A 14,497-nucleotide genomic window follows, 5' to 3' on the forward strand; every position below is an offset into this window, starting at 1 on the left:
CCGGAGAGAAACTAAGGCTTCCTGATGTCTGTGTCACATGCCAAGCTCACTGGTCCTTTACACTTTAGCTGTGCAATTCCTTACCTGTCTGAGCTTTTGTCAGAAGAGCTAAAGTTCTGACTCATTCTTAGACACTTGCTTAAGGCTTATTTCTTCTAGGGACCCAAGCCTCATCTGTGGCCATGACTAACCTGTGGGATGGCTGTTTATTCATTTATCATACACCTCCCACTTCCCTCTGGGTAACACCAAACTAGGTGAGCCCTGGAAAATAGCACACATTATGGCTTGTGGCTGTTTGTCCTCTGAGAAGCTCAAGAGCTCTGGCCCCAGGTCCCTTTATTACCAGCCTAAGTGATGTTAATCTGCCCTCTTTCCTCTAAGTTGAGGCTGGAGCATAATGAACAAAAAGGCTTAATCACTCTGGTATCAAGATATTCCTTTCCGTCTGTGCAAATGTTCTTGGGTGTGTAATGTGAACATGCTGCACTCATTTGGAGCCATTGTTCTCTCTAAATGAGAAAATGCAAATAAGGCACTCAGGGTACCACGCCATAACTCGCTGCATAAAATTCTTGACATCAACATGAAGCTACTTAGCATAATTTTCCTGTTAATAAACTGCCAATTTAGTCGTTTAGGTTTCAGCGTCTAAAGAACACAGCAGCATCAGGCTGGAGTTTTTTTTCCCCCCTCCATGTATGCCTGAGTTTATTATTTTGATGTTTATGTTAAAACATAGGAAATTGGAGTTTATGCGATTATTTGGAGATCTACCCTAATTTGTTTACTTTCATAATTCAGGGAATCTTTGCTCATTTGAAAAACAAAACAACATTTTTTTCGGTGCATTTTCTTTTATACAGGACAAAATCTCCATATTTAAAATGACTGAGGAACATTTTGAGGACTGAATTGAGTCTGCACTGAAGGCATCGCAGCAGGGGCTATGCCTACACCCCACGTGGAGACTTTGAGGGAACCCAGGGCTTGAGGGGAACCTTGGCGATGCCTGGGATCCCAGGTAGGTGCGGATGTCTTGTTTCTGGAGGCCTCTCCCCTGACCTGTGCTCTCCACCTTCCTGGCCATGGCCCCGCCTTGCTAGCCTCCTTTATGGTCGCTTACCTCTTCATTCAAAGTCTACCCCCTATTACTGACTGTGTGCCAGTCATGGAGGTGATGCTGGGGTCACATACCCTAGTGGGGGAGACAGATGTTACTCAGTGAGTCTTATTGCCACCAATCAAAATGCAAAGTAGAAAGTGCTGGTGCTATGGGAGAATAAAGGATCAGACGAAGTTCCTGCCTTTAAGAGCGTATAGTTCTTAAACCATGGCTGGTGGAAGTTTACCACGTTTAAGTTTCCTGCCAAGTTTTTGCAGTTCTCCAGGTTGTTGTGAAGTATAGATGCGGCTGTTTGGGGCACCAACAATGCAGAGCTCTCAGCTTCTGGGCAAGATGGCTGGAGGACAGCCCAGGCTGTCCTCTGTAGCCGCCTATTAGATGTCGTAGCTTTTTTGTGTAGATTCTTTAGATCTTTGTAGCACACCATGGTGATGTCTGCAAATACAGATCATTTTATTTATTCTTTCAAAAAAATAAAAGAGCACGAGCTTCCGATCAGACAGGCAGGGGCCAGGTCTGCCCTGCGCCATCCGTAGGTGTGCGCCTCGGTCTCCCATTTGTAGGCTGAGGACTGAGTCACAGCTGCTGGGAGGATCAAATAAGATGGCAGATCACAGTAGCTGGCATGTGGCAGTGTTACCGGGCAGAAGGTCCAAAATAGTCAGCAGATCAGTACCCCTCTCTCGGCTTCTGGGGCTTACCACCCACTGCCACAAATGCAGCCCAATACTATTCTAACCAACAAGGGAGAGGGAGAGAGGGGGATGGGCTAATGACCACAATGGTGCCAAGTGGAGCTGCTCTTCCAGAAGCCGGCAGGGTGCAGCAGAGGTCTGCCCTGCTGAGGCCTGGTCACCCGGTATGGGGGAGTAAGGGCCCGCATGGTGGGATGGCTGTTACCCGCAGCAGCTCCCAACAAAAGGACACTAGGCCCATGGGTGCCTCTTCCTAATAAAGCCTCCCAAAATGGCCACTCAGCTCACCTCCTTCCCGGCAGGACTCTCACTCAGGACATCAGGGTGTAGGTCAGTCCATGGCACCGGCTGGTGTCATCCTCTCCTGCCTGCGTGTTGTCTAGACATCAGGGACAGAGTTGGGCCCCTCATCCTGGCTGGGAGAGGTTTGGGCCCAACCACAGGTCATGCCAGCCCCACTGAAGGCCTGGGAAATGCAGGTCTCAGCGTCCTGGCTTCTCCAACAGAAGGGCCTTTGTAAGTCATGATTATTTCATGTTTCCACTGAGGAAGGAGCGTATTGCACAGGAGGTGTGTCTTTTCCATGTCCCCTGTGGAGGCCGGGGCAGAGCTGGAGGTCGTGCTGTGTGACTTGTCCCTGGAGCCCCGCTGAGCCCTGGTGGCGTTTCCAGAGTCTATGGTCAAGTGGACGTGAGTCCGGGAGAAGCAGGTTCCTCCTGCTGGGGCCTCATCACCATGGGAGACAGGCTGCAGCTCTCTCTGGGCTGGCCTGGTGGCGCAGTGTCCAGCCACTCTTGGGAGCAGGCTGAGGGGCAGTGGGCACCCTAGGATGCGACGTGTGCTCCCTGCCTCACCCTGGCAGGAGGAGCTGAGTGGCTGTTTCCCTGCTCTCTGTGTTGGAAGAAAACAAGCCATCCCATCCCTGTTAGTTTGGTTGTTTCTCTTCTCAAGCCTCAGATCTTGTTCAAGCAGGGAGATCAAGGACTAGACACCCGCTGTCCCCAGCTCCTCCCTCTTCTCCCCTACGCCTAGGATGGGGAGCAGCTTGGTTTATGTAATTAGATGAAAGCTGCCTGGCGGAGCTTGGGCTGGTCCAAATGGGGCATCCTGGGAAGATGGAAGGATCTTCCAAGAGCAGCCGGGGAGCTAGCTTGAGTGGATGGTTCCTAGAATCAGTGCATCCATCTGCCTTCTTGGGAATTCTGTGGTCTCTGTTACCATTTGTTCTTTTGCGTGTACAGTAGCAGCAGCCAGTTCTGGACCTGGCAGGCTTGGGACAATTGAAGCCAAGCAAGTGAGGGAGATCCGGAGCAACTTCCCGTTAAATCAGATGCTGTGATCAAAGCAAATGTTGGAATGAATATGCCAACCTATAATTTATCCTTTTCTCCTTCTAATCATTAGTGGTTTATCCTATTAGGAATTATATAAATGTAAAATATGATCTAAAATGAGCTACAAATAAATACACCTTTATACATTTTACTTTAAATTTTCAAGATAAAGTCTCAAAAGCTTTTATTTACTCTTCACTGTGGAATTTGGTCCTGTTTTGAGTGGCTTCACAGAGGCCTTTGTCTGCTACCTGTTATCCTTGGAGAACAAAGACCTCCTCGGGGATTTCTTTGTAAAACCTTGATTGAAATATTGATGTTAAGAGTAGGACATAATTCTAGCCTTCCAGTGAGTCTCAGATACCAGGTTCTATTTGCTCATCTGTCTGCAGCCAGGGGGAGAGGAAGAGGGGAGCAGCCTTGAGAGCCAGGTCTGCTCCCCAGGGCTGCCTGCAGGACTGTCTTCAGGTGCCTGCAGGGCCCACATGGGAAGCTGAAGCTACTGGGGAGGAAGCCTGGCCACGGCCCCTGGTGTGGTCCAGTCTAAGCCAGCACGCTTGCACAGCCCGGTGGGCATCAGCCTGCAAAGTGGCTTTCGTGGGAATCCTGGCCCTTGTGCCCTTTGGCTTGGGGCGCTGCTGTCTGTCTGAAGAGTCTCTTGGGACACAAGCGGCCAGACCTGTTGATTTCTAGGCTCAGCTCATGCTTGTGACCTGATGAGGTAGTTCTTTCCTGCACAGACCTTAAGTGCTTTCTCAGTGTGAGGCTTCACCTCACATCTGGGCTCTGTTCCCAGGGCTTCCTGCCTGACGGATGACCGGTTTCCTCCTCCCTGCCATTGTGCAGCTCTTGAACTGAATATCAGGGCCCCTTGGTAGCTTGCTAGGCCACATTGAGGGTGAGAGGCAGGGCTGGGTTTGAACTCACTGGCGTGGCTCTGGAATTCATGCTTTGGCTCACACCCCGCGACTGTCTCTCTGAGGTCCTGCTCTCTGCGGGAGCACTGGGGACAGTGTAGCAGGCAGGGCCCCTCAGCTTCCCTTTTCAACCCCAGCAGGCCTATTTAGGAAGCACCACAATTGCCCTATCAAGACTGCAACGATATCATTGATTTTAGTGGCATTTAGATCACAAGAGCCTGTTTGGAGCGCGCCCCAAGATTTATGCTCCCCATCCATTAACTCTAATGGGAAACATCTGCATAAATCATGAGCAGCAATGGAGAGCTGCGACTCTGACTTGCCCTCTGTGTATTTTAACAGCTGCTCTGAACGGGAAGGCTCCCCTCAAGTTATCACGAGGCCCCTTGTATTGTGGCTTGTGTTCTTGGAGAGACCTGTGCTTGGGAGAAAAGTCCAAAGAACTGGGCTGAATGTTTGGTAACTGTGTGACCTCAGGTTCTTGTCACCTCTGAGCTGTTCTTTCTTCTCACCTATAAAATGAAGGGAAACCCTTGGTGTGATGTTGAGAGTTAACCCCTGCGCCCAGAAAATACCAGCGCTTTTTCCTTCCACCATTTCTCCTCTCAGTATAGGGGACCCAACCGAGGTTATGTTGTTCATTGGTGCGTCCATCCTGGGGTGGAGGGTACTGCCAACTGAGCATGCCAACCCGGATCTGGGGCTTGGGAGATGGGCTCTGAGGCCAACGAGTGCAGTCAGAGGCAAAGGTTTCTTCTGGTCACTTGCTCATCTGTCCCTGTCCCTATTTGCTCTTTCACTCATTCTGCAAGTTCTTCATATTTTCCCACCAGCATTTATTTTAGGGTTGGGGGTGAAAGTGAGGCAGTTGCATCAGATGATATGGCCATCCTAGTGTGTGGTTACTCTTACCTCTGCTCTTACCTTCCCTGATTATCAAAAGCCATTCCATTTTCTTGCAAACAACCGTTGAGAAAACTGGTCCTTAAAGATTGTTTTCTTTTTTCCTGCCTGTTTGCGCTTTCCCCTGTGTTTGTACACTCATCAGACAGCACAGCCAACTGCCCAGGTCTGGCTCACGCTTTGCAGTCAGCTCTCTGGGCTCCTCTGTCTGGTCGGCTGGGGCCGAAGGCCTTGCAGTGGACAGTGGATGAGGACGAAGTTGTGGCCACCCCTGGGGGTGGGGCATGTGCTCCCTGAATGTGTAAAAGTTCGTATGGGATGGGGTCCCTGAAGGATCAGGTCAAGGAACATGAGAAAAAGGGTGCCATGTGATTGTCCTCCAAATTGGGGCCCTGAATGGTGGGGACACTAGTAATACATGCAGTGGGCAGGAGGCAGAGCTCATGAGGGCCAGCAGGCCCACTGGGGCTCTGGTTTCCCCGACATATCATGCTGAGAGGTGAGGGAAGGCTTCGTGAAGGGAGGCCTTCAGGACGGAGCCCATGAAGCCAGCCGTTGGTGTTAAGGCTGCGGATTCCCAGAGGCCTGCTTTGGTCAGATGCCGCTGCCTGTCCCTGAGAGGAGCATTTTGCATGGGTCATTCTTGCCTTTTCCAAGGACTCAGTGACTGGGAGTACTGATGGCTGAGGCCTGAGCTTTGGGCGGGGGTGCCGACACTGCCGTGGGTTCCACCCCAGCCTGTCCACACCCGTCTCAGTTGTGACTCCGCCGATGCAGGTCTTCCGAGACTGCAGAGCAGGGAGGGCGATGTCCCTGGGCTCGGCCGGCTTGTTTTCTAGACTCAGTCCTCCTGCCAAGCGTGCTCCAGGGAGAGCACATCCTTCCACAAATTTATGGAGATGTGTCAAAGCCCTTTCATAGCCAAGCCAATAAAAATACAATTGATGGCGGACATAAAGTCAGGGGCCGGCCTTCCTCTCCCAGGGTCCTTTCGGGCCAGCGAGGGGCAAGAGCGTTCCTGATGAGGCGGCTGCACCTGGCCCATCCGGCGGGACTTCTGCCCATCAAGTAGCTTGAGGTGGCTAGGCAGTGGGGAGGGGCAGAATGTAAGGCAAGTGACTGCCCCAGGAAAGTGGCCCCGGCTCTCCCACCTGCTCTGAAGCGCGGCAGAGTGGCCGCGGTCCGCTCAGCAGTGCGGAGGGCAGCTGATGTCGCTGTTTCACTGGGGAAAACAAACACCCCTGAGGACAAATTTTCCACCGCCGAGGCTGGACGGGTAAGTCCAGGAAAATGCACCGAAGGAGCCAGTGTTTGGAAATAAGCAAAGCCCTTGTAGAGCTCCTGTCTCCAACAAAACTCAAACGTGGTATTTATATATAAAGGAGAGAATAGAGTTTATCTGACTCACTGCCAGCTGGAGTCTCAGGATGGAAGCGAATTCTAGTGAATAAATGGGCTCTTATTTGGGCACGTTTGGTCCAATCATTATAAAACCCCTCATTTCTTCCCCTCTCTTCTCAGCTTCTCCTAAAGTGGTCAGAATGGGTTGGACAGGGGTGGTCTGTAATCTGGAAAGATTTCCCTCCCGCCTGTGTGTAACAGCTGTGTCTCTGCGGTGGGCCAGGTGTCTAAAATCTTGTGTGTGGAATGGATTGTAAGTTGGATCCCTTTATAATGCTCCAGGGAGCTCGTTATGGATTGATATTACAATCAACGATGATAGGTGATATTTATTGAGTGCCTGCTGTGTGCCCAAGATGGCTGGGCTGGGGGACGGGGGTGACTAGAGAATGGATACAACCTCCTGGTCCTTGTGGAACGGGTTTTCTCATGGATGTGAGAATGTTCACCAGCTCTCGCTTCTCTGGAAGTTAAGATGGGCTTGGGTCACTGTACAGATTTTGGGTCACTGTATGGGTCACTGTATAGATTTCAAAGGGGGAGAGTAGCCAGGACCCAGAGCTGCAGCTCCTGGGCGATGTGCTTGGGGAGCACCCATCAGTCACAACTGTTCCTCCTGTTGTCCCGAGGCCCCTCCCAGGGCAGCCCAGGGGCCGCCGGCTGCTGGCCATGAGCAGCCTGGGCAGCGGGTATGATGCTGCAGTGGAGCAGGATGCGGCTACGAGGTGGCTGGAGGGTAATCGGGGCACATATCCAAGAACAGTCCCCGCTGTACCCCCACCCATGCCAAGATAGAATAGAACACACCCATGGGTGGGGAAGTGCCAGAACAGGGCACCAGGAGCTGAAAGAGGCACTGCCAGAAAACCTCCTTTGGAAGGTGTGCACTGAGGGTCCAAATAAATGAAACCACCCATTTCAGAGGGGAGGAGGCGACCTGGACATCACCCTCGTATTTCTAATGAACTGAATTTCTAGAATTCCTTCCTTCCTTTCCTCCCTCCCTGCTGACTCCTTTTCCTAGCTATTCACTCCCGATACCATGCAGCAGGCTCTGTTCTAGGCAATGGGGATCCCCTTTCCTAGCACTCATGGAACCCACAGACTGGTTTCTAATCTGGCAAAGGTGCCTTATGTGAGCACAGACAGAAACGTGCTCCCAAATGCAGTGCTGTTAGCAGGCGCGCCTCTCCCACGGCCTTGGCTGAAGAGACGCCTAGAGGCTGGGGAGGCCCTCCTCAGCCCATTTTGGGCCCATTTTGGGCTGTGCACCTCTTTTCCGCCCTGGGCAGCTTCACAGACACCACGCCTGCCCCCTGAGCTGTTTCTGTCACTGTGAGTGTCTTAAAGGCTCCTCGGGGGATTCAGTGGAGCTGTCCAGGGAAAGCCACTGCCAGAGTGAGAGGCAGCCTTGGCTGAGATTGGGGAGACCAGAAGGTTCTGTGGCTAAACAAAGGGAACAGGGTCCAATAAGAGAGAGCTGCAGTGGGGGGGAGAGAAGCATCTGTCAGCCCAAGAGGAGGAGGGGGCTGCTAGGTGAGGGCTGTGGGTGGGTGGTGGGGTCCCATGGAAGGAGTCCCGGAGGCTTCAGGTAGGGTTAGGAAGGAAGGAGCTGTGGCAAGTGAGGAAGGAGAGGTAGGGCAGCTGTGGGAGGAGATGAATTCAGGTCTCTGGCAAGCAGTCCCAGCCTGTGAGCAGCAGTCAGACGACCTCAGGCTGGCATCAGGTCAGGCAGTGTGAGAGGAAAAGGGGCAAGACCCATTTCATTTTTGCCCCAGAGCCCAAGCAGAAAGGGGACTTGGCAGGGGTTGTGGTGGTGTAATTCTAGGAAGCACATGACTGCCTTTCCTTCCCCTGGTCTTGGGGAGACACAACCCCCAGCTCTTACCCTCATGGAAACAAGGCTCAGTGTCTCCTCTGGGGATCTCCTCATGGTCCCCCCACAGGGACCGTGACCCTCTGAGGGCTGCCCTTGGACACACCTCTCAGTGGCTTTTCCTGTCATCTGTGGAATCCCTCTGGCCCCTTCTGCTTCTGTCCCAAAAGCAGTTCACTTCTTCCATAAGGCGCAGAGTGAGGAAGGGCTGTTTCAAGGCCAACTGCAGAGGCAGGATTCATTCCTGGCGATCTGGGCTTGCCGGCCCCTCTGTCTGGACCAGGCTGGGGGATGCTTTCCCAGCCAGCTGTGGCCTTTCTCCTATGTGTGCATCATTCATTTGCCCCAATTGTTTGGTGCTATTTGGTTTTATTGTTGCATTAGGTCCTGGGAGATGATTACGTTCCATGAAATAGCGTGATTGATTGACCTTTTGAAATGTCAGCAGCGGCTCCCTGGCTCTCAGGGATTTTGTGGGATTCATCAGCCCTTGTCTCCTGGGCTACAGGGCCGTTCCTCTTGTGAACCCCGAAAGACATCAGTGAAATGAGCTTTCAGCGGGCTGGAGACTTGGCAACTGCTCACGGGCAGGATCCCGGAGGAACTGGGCACAAAATCATCCTTGCCATTTAAATAGTCCCCAGTTGGGGTAGGGTAGAGGAGCTCAGCAGCAGGAAAGAAGTGTGAGTCCACAGATTGCCCAGATCTGTTACAGTGGGAGCCATCCTGGTCCCCTGATACTTCCTGAGGAAGAGGGAAGCTGGCCGAAACCTCGGAATTGTCATGGATGCTTAGCTCCCGGGAGAAGGGATTATGGTGTGTTTATGAGCCAGTGATGATGCTCGGGCACCCCCAGACCTCCCTGTGCTTCCTCTTAGGGGAACATGTGGCTGTAGAAAACCCCTCTCCCCCGTCACCCCTGCCCTGCTCCCAAGGTCTCAGGGAGTTGTGGCTGCCAGCGGAGTTTGGAAGTTGCTTTCAGGTGGGGGCCTCAATGCATCGCTTTCAAGCTACTCCCCCACGCCATCCTTCCCCTGAGCAGTGCACCGTGTCTCCCAACCTGTGGACTCTGGCACGCTGAGGGGGAGGGATGGGACAGAACCAGGCTGTTCCCGCTGGTGGAGGTGGAAGAGCCGCATAGAAGGGCGCCCTTTGGAACTTTTTGCTGGTAGTGTTTATGTATGTGCAAATCTATAATTCAGGCAGTAGAGGTTGGATGCAGCCTCCTTCCAGCCATCAGACAGCCACTGCTCAGTGGCGTTAATGAAATTCCTCAGCCCCAAACATGGTTGAGAGTCCCAGTGATGCCAGAAAGCCTTAGGAGAGTCTTAAAATGTCTTCAGAGTCATCAATTATTAAGTGGTAGTAGTGTATGTTATTTTATTCCTTGAAAATTCTACTGTGGCAACCCTGGTGACTTTCTTTTTAACCAAGAATGGATATTAACCAGACCATTCTTTTCCTAGACACGCTTGTAGTAGTAAGTCAATTTTCCAGTATTGATAATAAAGACGGCACATAAGTAATTATAAGCATAACAATAACAACATTTCTTGAATGCTGTTAACTAGGCCCTGTGTGCTAACTTCTTTGTATATGTTTTCTTTAATCATTCCAACTTTCCTACTAAGTGGCTTTGGGGAGATTTAATATTGCGCTATGACTACATGGGGGGGGATAGAGATATGCCTGATTCCAAATTCTGTGCTCTTGAGCGCGACACATACCTAGTCCAGTGTTGTTGGTCGCCCCTCTGTCGGCCGACTTACTGAGGATGATTGTGCGGGACCCTGCCCTGCCTTCAGGTCATGTGAGACTTGGCAGCGCACAGAGGAGAAAGGAAACGAAAACAGCATGTTGCAGGTGCCTTGTGAGTGAGTGATTCAAATAGCTGGGAAGTGCTGGAGCCACCCGGTGTGTGTGTGAGAGAGGAGGGGTGCTTGAATGTGAGAATGTGTGATAGAGGGGCGTGTGTGTGTGTTTGTGTGTGTGTAATCTGGGCTTTCTGGAAGACGGACATCTTGATGTGGAAACTGAGTAATGCAAGGGCGATTAGGGCAGAGATGGGTGAGGGCTCTGGTAGGACCCTACTTCCTAGGAGCCATAACAGGGAAGGAGAGAAGCGTGAGGAAGCTGCTGAGAGGTGCTGGGCTTCTGTGGGTGGAAGCCTATGTCCTCGGCTTGCCCCCATGAGCCACCCAGCAAGGTCTCTGTGGGATCAGAGGAACGTACAAGGCGAGTCCAGGTCCCGTGTGGTGGATGGTAGGGATCCGGTGAGGACTTGCAGGCCAGCTGAGGTGGCCCCAGAGGCAGGAGGGGACAGGCCTGCACAGAGGCTGACAGTGCCCATGGCAGGAGGGAGAAAGGTCCCTGTTCCAGAGTTTGTGTGTTGAGTCTGTAGGCAGATTGTAGTCATTTCTAGAACCACAGCTAGAGTTAGCCTGTAAAACGCTCATGCTCCCGCCTTCACGTCCCCCCATAGACCGCCGCTGCTGTAGGCAGCACCCCAGATCCTGTGCGATTCCACCCCACAGAAAGAATATATGTCACCCGAAGTGATCACTCCCTGGGAGTGGCTAGCGCCTTTCATGTTCCCAGGTCACTGGTGACCCCTCATTCTGTTGGCCTCCCCTCTCAGGACAGCAGTGGTTGTGCCATTAGCATGCACCATTCGACCTGCCCAGCACCAGGCCTGGCCTGGAGCGGAGGTGACTCCTGACACAGCAGCCCCTTCCTCCGGCGGTCACCTGGACTAATATGACAGGTGTGGGTGTGCTCCCCAGGACAGGGTGGAGCTGGCCCTGGTAAACATGGGGAGCTGCGTGGAGGAAGGACATCCCCGAACTGCTGTTAATTTGGGTCAAATGGTGCCCCGGTGCTGTGCTCCTCACCATATAAGAGCACAGGCCACCTTGGGACTCGGCCCCTTGGGGAATTAGGGATTTAGGACTGGCACCCTTGCCTGGGTTCCTTCTGAGCTGAGTGCTGCGGGTGCCCCACTTCCCTGGGGGCCTGGGACCTCACGTGCCCTGGCCTTGATCCTCGAGTCACAGATTGGTCTGGCAGTTCTCCAGGCATCTGCTCTGGACCTCCCCCCGGGGCTGTGTCCATAGGCTCCCAGAATTGCCAGCCAGTTCCATGAAGTTGTTAAACCAGTTTCTTGGCATGATGAGCCAAAAAGTTGATTGCAAGAAAAGGGAAAAAATAATCTCCAGACAAATTAGTTATAGGACTGAATTTCCTGGTCTTCCCGTCATGGTGCAGATGGGGCTGTTGCCTGAGCTGTCTGGCTTCCGCTCACAAGCCTCCCTGTGTCCTTTGCCTGCTGTGTGGCTCAGGTGGTGTGGCCCAATGCAGCCAGGGCCCCACGCCCCTGTCTCAGGACCATTTTTTTATCCCACCCAGCAGGGCAGACCCTGCGGCTCATCCGTCTCACCTGCCTATATCCCCAGCCAGGGGGTGCCCCTCAGTGCACCCCATCCTGTAGAGGCAGAGAGGCCCCTTCCTCTGCTCCCTAAGGACTTGCGTCTGTTGGCGGGGTGCTCCCCTGCCGGCCCCACCCCTCCTCTCCGCACCTGGGACAGTTGACTCCATATCCCTGTTACCAGCATATTTTGAGCACGTAATTTTCCTTGACATCTTTTTGTTTTTTCCTATATTATCTTTTGCTGGATAAACAAATAACCTAAATTGAATAAGGACAAAATCTGCTGTGCTGGCTGCGTCCTGGGGAAGCAGGGGCTCTGCTGGCCCCACCCCACATCCCCTCCTGTCTGGGGCCTTGTTCTCTCAAGTCCACCAGGCCTTATGGTCCCAGTGTCCACCTTTGGCCCACTCAGGGGGGTCCTGCCCAGCGTCCCACAGAGTCACCGTTTCATTTCTGTGTCTGTGTCAGGCGAGTGTAGGGGTTCCCACAGGTGCTGTAAGATCTCCTTTTTCTTTTCTTTTTTTAAAAAAGATTTATTTTTATTTTATTTATATAAGAGCTGGGGTACAGGCCAGAGGTGTGGTGGGTGAGAGGATTCACCAGAGACAGAGTGGGGAGCAGAACAGGCAGACTGACGAAATACACTGCTGAGGGGGGCAGCGGGTAAGACAGGAGAGGTCTGATGCGCCACGCGGGTAGCTCCCTGGCCGGCGGGGATCGAACCGGCACTGCAGAGGCTGCGGACAGCTTCACAGCACTGAGCTCAGCTTCACAGCTCTGCGCTCAACCACCAGGGAGGCCCAGATCTCCTTTTTCTTATCTTCTCTAGAAATTGCCCCAGGTACAAAGTCCTTTTCCATCTAGCCGGCCCCTTTCTCGGCCAGGGCAGATTGTGGTCACTTGCCTCCCTTGTCAGTCATCCTACAGAAGTGTCTGGTGAGGAGTGGTCAGCTGAGCCCCTCGCAGTGAAGGTATGTGGATGGGCATGTGTTTGGCAGAGACAGTCCTTGTATGTATTCTTGGCTTTTGTCTGAGGGACAGAGGACAGAGCTTGGGAGGCGGTGGCTGAGCATGAGCTCTGTAAATGCCTTTCCCCCATGATCCCTCAAAGTTGAGGTCTGTATGGGAGCCCCTTTATAATGATCTAATGGGAATGGTAATGGATGTTGCATTCTGCCACAGCTAACAGCGGGATGGGAATTTGAGGAGACGCAGAGACAAATTACCTTTGAATTTTCTTGCAGCCATAAAAGCTTTTACTGTATAGTAATTTTCCATTTCTGCTCCAGGCATATTTGCATATTGCTTAACAATTTATCTCCTGTCATTTGTCAGATATTATCCATCTCCTGTTAATAAACTAAGACAGGTCATATTAAGACTTTGCAGGCCTCCTGTACTCACCGTTAGCCTGGCTCTCCCGCCCATGGGGCATCTGTGTTGTCGGAGAAGACAGGGCCGTGCTGGGCTCTGTGTCAGGGCTCTGTGTCTGCGTTCCTTCCACTCCTGGCCTGGTGTCAAGAGAAGATGGGGCTCGGCATGCGGTGTCCCCGTGAAGGGCCTGTGCGGGAGGTTCTGGGTGTCCCGATCTCCTCAGGTGGTAACAGTTCTGCTCTGGGTTCTGTTCTTGGCCTGGATTCCCAGCCTCTCTGTGATTTTGCCTAACTCTTTTCCTCACTGGAACTCAGTGTCCTCATCCCGCCAGTTCTAGAATAAAAATTCTAGGACAGGGCTGATTAACTGCTTTTTTTTTTTCTTTTTTTTAAATGAAAGCAGCAGCATCTTTCTTTGAAACTGAGGACACTGAGGCTTCCGTGGAGCCCAGTGCGTAGCTCAGATCTCTGGTGAACTGCATTGGGGACAAAATTGTGCGTCCCAAGTGCACACCCGTTTCCACCCACTCCTGTCGCTCCCCCCTCCCCTGCTTGGGGCACCTCCTGGCTTCTTGGAGCCACAGGAGGACAGTGCCTGCTGGGGTGTCCTTGGCCCTGCCCTTACCCCAAACCCAGAGGCTCCGTGGCATTCAGCATGCTGTCCAGCATCTGCCCTGTCTCTGCTCAGGCCGAGGGGTGGGTAGCATCTTGAGTTTGAAAGCTGGAAGCTGTGAGGACCCTGCCAGCCCTCATGGCACTGGTAGGTTCAGTTAGCCATTGGTTGACAGATTTTGAAAGGAAAGAAAAATGGTTTGATGTTGAATGTGTGATTAGATTTGCATAATTGAATTGAAATAGAATTAAAGGGTCATATGTTTACACAGTGATGCCTAAAATAAGATCGCAGTATTAAAATGGCTCCTCAGGAGCATGTGGATGTCTGCTGCCCCAAATGTCTGCCAGAGCCGGGAGTAATGTCAGCGGCGGGGGTGGGTGGAGTGTTTTGGGGGATGTCTGTCAATGGGGCCAAGGGGTTCTCATGACAGTGGTAGAGTTAGCTGAGTGCTTCCTGGGTGCCAGGCTGCATGCCCAGGGATTTACGAGATGCGGTGTAGGGGCTACTAGTTCTCCTTTCAAATAAGGAAACTGAGGCTCAGAGATGGAGGCGGGGCTTGAACCCAGACAGCACTGCCATGGAACCTGTGCTCCCAGCCAACCTCTGTGGCATCAAGTGGGGTGGACTCAGGCATTGTGCGGGGAAAAGCCTGACACCATCTACTGTGTATATTTTGTAACCTACCCTGTGCTTTCACTGTTTCTGCTGTCACTTCTAAGTTTGATCCTGGCTGTTATTTTGATCTGGCCCACATGCATCCGTCAGAGACCATGTGCCTGGAATGGGCCATGAGTAAATACAGGTCCGTGCCGGGCTGTGCGGTGTC

At 52.4% G+C, this 14,497-nt stretch overlaps 1 protein-coding gene across 2 annotated transcripts in view; it reads left to right on the plus strand.

The window, feature by feature from the left end:
* The window catches only part of FSTL4 (follistatin like 4), a 672,816-nt gene that overhangs the window by 202,467 nt on the left and 455,852 nt on the right, over positions 1-14,497 (plus strand). For both annotated transcript variants that reach the window (XM_054694402.1, XM_054694403.1), the window contains one exon: positions 867-1,024. The gene's annotated coding sequence lies outside the window, so the exon portion shown is untranslated. The remainder of the gene's footprint in view (positions 1-866; positions 1,025-14,497) is intronic.

Source organism: Talpa occidentalis, unplaced genomic scaffold (assembly GCF_014898055.3).
Source record: "Talpa occidentalis isolate TD23 unplaced genomic scaffold, MPIMG_talOcc4v2.1 talOcc4.13, whole genome shotgun sequence".
Taxonomy (NCBI): domain Eukaryota; kingdom Metazoa; phylum Chordata; class Mammalia; order Eulipotyphla; family Talpidae; genus Talpa; species Talpa occidentalis.